The sequence below is a fragment of the Oryzias melastigma genome, linkage group LG22 (genome assembly GCF_002922805.2).
Source record: "Oryzias melastigma strain HK-1 linkage group LG22, ASM292280v2, whole genome shotgun sequence".
Classification (NCBI taxonomy): Eukaryota; Metazoa; Chordata; class Actinopteri; order Beloniformes; family Adrianichthyidae; genus Oryzias; species Oryzias melastigma.
In genome coordinates this window covers 10,778,138-10,784,624 of record NC_050533.1, presented here as the reverse complement: position 1 = coordinate 10,784,624, position 6,487 = coordinate 10,778,138, and positions in this window count along the sequence as shown.

The following is a 6,487-nucleotide window of genomic DNA, read 5'->3' as shown; positions in this document are numbered from 1 at the left end:
ACTCTTTAGTTTGTTTACGGTATATGGAAAGCATAAATAAAAAGATGAGTATAAAAAACTCAAATTTACAAATATAAAATCCTGACACTACGGTGGCCTTGAAGTGCAAATCACACCAACAAACCACTTAAAGCAAAAACATTTTAAAGATAATTAAAAAATAATAATAACATTACAAAAAACATATTTTAGAAATTAAAACAAAATTCCAGAAATCAAAACCAAAAGAATGAAACAAAGTAAAAATCAAACGATACAGAAAAGAAAAGTAATTTCCAGAAATCAAAATGAAATGTTCATCCATCGCTGATTTGATGATGAGTCTTGATGTGTGAGGATTTTTTTTTAAGTGTGTCTAATGTTTAGATACAACTAAAATTTATATGCTTACTACAGAGCATATCCAGTATCACTTTGTGTCAAATAACTTTGGATTTTGTTTTTTTCATCCAATAAGTTTTCCAAAACATTTCATTTTTACTTTGTTTCATTTTCTTGGAATTGTGCCAGAGTTTTGGGAATTTTGCTTTCTTATATTTCTTAAATGTATTTTTTTTTTTTAAATTGTTGTAATCTTCAACATGTTTTGCCTTGAGTCATCGGTTAATGTGATTTGCACTTAAGGGGCATGACACCTAAAAAAAGTTAAACAAAAAAGTGTCTTAAGTATTTTTATTTCTGTTGATTGTATATAGAAAACTGGACTGAGTGACCCCTCCCCCCTCACGTTGAAATAGGAAGTAGCTGCTGGCTCCAAGAGGCCAAAAGCCCAAAGACTTCTATTGAGGAAGCTGTTACTCAGTCGTTCTATTTGTCAGGATAACAGTTTTACCTCTGATACATTTATTAACATTGTGCTAATCTATTTTTTTTTCATAATACATTTTTTTATCATACATTGACTTTATTTCGCTGGAGGCATTTTCTATGAATAGTTATTTACATACAGTCAACGGGCTTGCCTCACTTGTGTATAAGTCCCCCAGTGGTTGCCGGATGAACTGCACCTACTTACAATTTCAATAATTTTCAACAAGCTTCAGTTAGGAAGTCAAAGTGTTTCCTGTTGTTGATCATGTAAACCTAAACAAAAGCCAATGAATGGTCACTCATCAAGGTTTCAGCTATAGCCTTCATAATTATTTTATTACACTTAAGTGCCATAAAATGTTGTAATCTCCTGAACTCTTGCTGCTGGTCATTATTAAGCTCATTCCTAAATATCCCAGGACTACAATAACCTTCTAAGAAACGTACATCATTTATTCATGCAAGTGTTTATTATTCCTTTGGAACCATTATTTCATTGCTCTTCCTATTAGAAATACACTCCACACCGGATCGTATGTTACCACTGAATCTGTCAAATGTGTTTTTAATGGCAGCAGTCGTTTGACTGTGAACATTAACGGGGAGAAACAGTAACACTTGTGTTCTTCGCGTGTGGTTCAGGAGAACTCTGGCCTCTAATTAGATCATAAAAACACGAGTTGTACTGCTCACATTTTCATTTAAAAGCACCACCTTTGCTTTAAATAAATAATCCAAATGTCACAAGACAAGAGTAAACATAACCTTCACGACATCACATTAATTTACGCAGAAACTGCACCAAAGAAAGCCCGTGCACACACATACCAGATTTAAAGAGGTCTCTCCTTTAATAGTGTTAGACAAACACAATCTAATTATTCAGGATCCAGCATTAAATGTAACGCCAGCATCCTCCCAGCTATTGATTTATGCCTCTGGGAACCGCAGAGGCCTGTAAATGTGTTTTAATAAGGTACTTTGTAAATCTGAATTTGTTAAATAATACAGTAGGGGGGGGGGGCAGGTAAAGTGAAAGCATGCTGGGTGTTAAACAGTCTCCAAAATCTAAATCATTGCTAGAAAGTTCAGAACAATTCAATGTTTCCAGCTTTTTTTATTAGAAAAGGAGTCTTAGTGCGCTCTAACAATACAGTATTTTACAAATAAACAAGAAGTGTTACTAAAAGACAGTCCGAACCCCCCCCCCCATTGTGACTAAGGCATAAGCTGTCCCTGATGCTTGATGTACTGAGTTATCTATCACACAGAAACTTGTCCTGTGATTTCGCTGTAACTTTAGGTTTCCCAAACTTCTTCCTGTCAGCTTCCCGGTTTCTGATGGTGATGGAAACTATTCTCAGTGACACCTTGACTTTCTCTGCAGAAAAAAAAAACCACAATCTTCCAGTGTTATCATGTCCTATCACTCTTCCACTGTTATTTCCCTTCTTCTTGCCATTTCTGACAAAAAAAAAGAAAAAAGCACCCTACCTCTTGGTATACAATGCTGCTCAACTAAAGTGCATGATAGCTTGGTACCACAGTGTGTTCCAGTACTGGTCTATTGCAGTCAGAGAAGACCACCACCTATAGAAATGACCAGCTCTGAAGGGTGGATTTTGAGTCAATTTCATATTTCTTGGAAAAGAGTCTTTTTGTATCTTTCTGAAATGTTTACTACATTTCAGCTTCAGGTAACTCAATTTTTTTTAACGTCTTCCTTTTGTACCAAAGTGAGAAAACAACTGGACTTTACCATAGTGTACTGGAAAAAAAATAGTTGGATATTTGGGGTGTTCCAAAACTTTTGAAAGATTGAGAAAATTTGGATTTTTATAAGAAGGATGATAATTAATCAATGTACATTCCTAAGATCTAACCAGCTCGATCTGTCTGAGGCAAGCTGTTAAACGAATCAACCTACACCATTAAAAATTCATTCTGAAATTAGATAAATCGATGATTTTGGCCAGAGTCAGCATTTCATGTTGATTGCATAAAACATCTACAGTGTTAAAGTGTTAGCGCTGACCAAAACTCTTGGGATATAATTTAGTTTTGTTATTTTCTTGCAAGCAACATTATATTTATTGATAAATCATGTAATTCTAAGTCATTAAATTAACTATTATTATACATCTATACATTACTATGTAATACGACTAGAACAAGAGAGCGTGATACTGTACAAAACTGCTTACTTATGGCTCCAACCAAATGAGGTCAGTTCAGTCGCCAACAGGTGTTGCCATGCTGGAGCCAGACCGTGTCAGAAATCAGCTTTTATTGAACCATCTGGTAGATAGAGGTGGGAATCTTGTCCTCCTGATTCAAATATGATTCAGGAGGCAACGATTCGATTAGGAAATGATTATCAATGCAGTTTTTTGTGCGGCTTTCACTCATAATTTGAGTTTGCAGGACAATAGATTTTAGCTGCCAGTATTTGGTTATTAATTGAGCAGTTATTGTGAAGTCTGATTCTGTGGTGATTGAAATCTAAGTGTCGGCTTTCACATCTGCTGCCACGACTTCACCTTTCGTCTCAGTATAGAGTGCTGGGTTGACCGTGTTGCTGAAGAAGTGATGGGAAGAAAAGTTGTGCCACACAATGTGATTTTGCTAATTTGTTGAGTTGCCTGCATATTTAATTTTGGACCGACAGAACTTACAACTTCAAAAAATGAGTGGAAAAAAGCTCCATGTTTAGTTCTGCTTGTTACTTTTACTTTAAATTGTATTAATTTTTCGATTATCAATAAATAAAAATGAATGAAATAAAGTAGAATCGTTTATGGATACTAAACAATTTATCTAATAATTTTTTTCCAAGCTCTATTGGCCAGTTTAACTTGAATAACTAGCAATAAAGAATAAAATAATGAGTAAAAAAATGTGTATCAGTGAGAAACATGTTAAAGTTAACAGAGAAAGAATGGTTATTCTGACAAATACGGTGTTCCTCAGCGTATTCACGTTTTTTTATTTGCGGTTTCACGTATTCACAGATTTTTTTCAGTCACGCGTTTCTTCCGGTTCGTCACAAAAACTCCAACAACTCTAGACACTTGTATGAAATTTTTAGGAGGAGCAGCGGTGAATCCTGATATCCTAGAGAAGATAATCACGGAGGATAATTATCATTCTTAGCAGGTGTTTGTTATTTAATGAAGAAAAAAGCGCACACTTTTGATTTTAAGGCATAAAGTAAGCTCTCGCAGCGGTACAGTCTTTTGTTCTGAATTTAAAAAAAATCCTTATATTAAGCTATATGTTCTTTATTAAATGTTTTTGATCAGAAGTTGGGTATAGACCGGTAAAAGACATCCATCAGTCGTGGAGGTGAAATGGAGACAAGGGGTTCTCCGTATTCGCGGATTCGGCATATTCACGGACGCCCGCGGTCCCTAAGCCCAGCGAATTAGAGCGGAGTACTCTATAATGATTGAGTAATAACTGTTTATTACTCAGTCAGGATTTTGGCTTTTTGGAGCCAGCAGCTTCTTCCCATTTAGAACATCACTCAGTCCAGTTCTCATATACAGTCCATATGAAAATCCAAACAAAAGCTACAGAATCAATTAACTGCTTGATGTGAACTTTTTCAGTTTTAAACTAAAGTTTAGTTTCCTTTCAAGCTGAGTTTTTGTTGCTAAAAGGCACAGAAACCAATAAGCAACATATTTTTATGGTTTTCAAGTAAACTGAGAGAAGATGAAGGCAGTGCTGGGAACTGCAGCTGCTATAGATTAGCTTCAATGTAAACCCACTCTGAGGCTCGTGCGTCAATCGCCGACACAGGACAAACGTTTCGTGCGGCTTCAGTTACAGAAAGCTGTTGTGACTCATGTCTTTACAAAAACAACAAAGTTGCAAAGCCATCATTATTGTGCCAAGTTAAAAAAAAAACTGTTGGAACAATTTACAGACATTCAGCCATTACTCTGCTTCAAAGTGAAACGAATGCAAGAAACTTTACAAACAGAATCTAAATCAGACATATTAAATACGTTTGGCTTTTTTTTTGCATAAGAGTATTTTTTAAGTTAATTGATGCCCTTTCAATAAAAATAAATGCTTCTCTGTCAACACAGGCTGAAACTCAAGCTGTGAAAATCGTATTTTGTGTTTACACTGATTTCAAAAACTGCTTGTGGATTATTTTGCTGCCAGCATCAAAACGCAATTTACTAAAAAAAAATGTTGTTTTTTTTTTTCTCCATGTGGCCTTTGAGTTCCCTATAGCAAATAAATAAGTTTCTGTAGGTGGGAGAAAAAGTTGAAATCCAATCCTGTAGGTCTAGATCCACTTAAGTGACATTTGGTGACATTAGGTAGTCTTGAGAAGTGGAACCAAAAGGTCAGGATGCACTTAACCTTGTGCGGCAGCAGCTGTCGCTTCCTGCCTCTGATAAGCAGAGAGGCTCCACAAAAATCTTAATTAAACTGAGTAAAGGCAATAGAATCAGCACCAGTCCCACAAACAAACGGATCTGCAGAGGGGCAGACTGGGACTCAAGGAATATCCCGAGTACTCCAAAAGGTAAAGTCACACAGTGGCTAAAATCTTTAAAGATTTCTTGGGATTTGCTGAATCCAGAAACTAAAGCAAATCAGCTGAAGCATGAATTATTATAAGAAACAGCAGAAACTAAAGTAAAGGTCCTACTGAGATGGTTCGTACATCGTCTGTCTAATGAGGTAATAGCTGCGGTTACATGATCAAAGATCGGATTAGAATTGAACTGTGTGCATGGGCCCTGAAAACCTTTTTCCGATTAAAACAAACGTTTACATACTCCACACTTTCAATAGGAATAAATCATTTTGACATGTGCAGAAATATCTAAAATATCGGAAACGACCGTAGAAGAGGAAGTAGCGAGTTCCATTGTGAACAAACAGCTGTGGCACATAGCGAGATAATCTTTATTATTTTTAAGTTATGGTTGTTCGTACCATAGACTATAGAAAACAACAGACAAAGCAAGATATTTGCATATTCTGCGTATTTGAAGATGTCTCCGATCCCTAAACCTCAGAAATAAGGAGGGAATAGTGTATTTCCTATATGGAACACAAAGGGGGAGGGGTTGAAGTGTCCATTGTTTCTACAGTCAATGATTTGCCCATCATTTTTCTAAATTCTTTATTCTTGGCCGCATGGACCCAGAGAAAGGGTTATTGTTATAACAGCAACATTTAGTCTTGGACCCACTTAAAATCTGTGCGGACAATGCTGCAATGGCCGTATGGAAATACGTGGGAATGATATCAGCCTTTATTTCATCTGGATATGACTTTTAACACAATTTCAACTGTTTGCATGCTTTCTAAGAACGTGGGAGCAGCATTTCCACATTCAATGGGATACCGTCCCGAAGCCGCTCGGAGACACAGTCCTCCCAGGAGACATGGTTCTCCGGAGTTCAACTGCGCTCTGAAGCCTCCTCTGGAGCACACACAGTACACTGTAAAAAGTGAACCGTTGGCTCAAATAACAAGTAATTTGTTACATTTAGAAATATTAGTTATCAAATTACATTTTTAAAATAAGTAAACAATCAACTAAAAAAATAATTTGATAAAAACTAATAATTTAAAAATTACAGAACCTTTTTTAACTGATCTAATGTTTCTCGTTTTTCAGTCAAACAAAGCACCCTCCAATGCT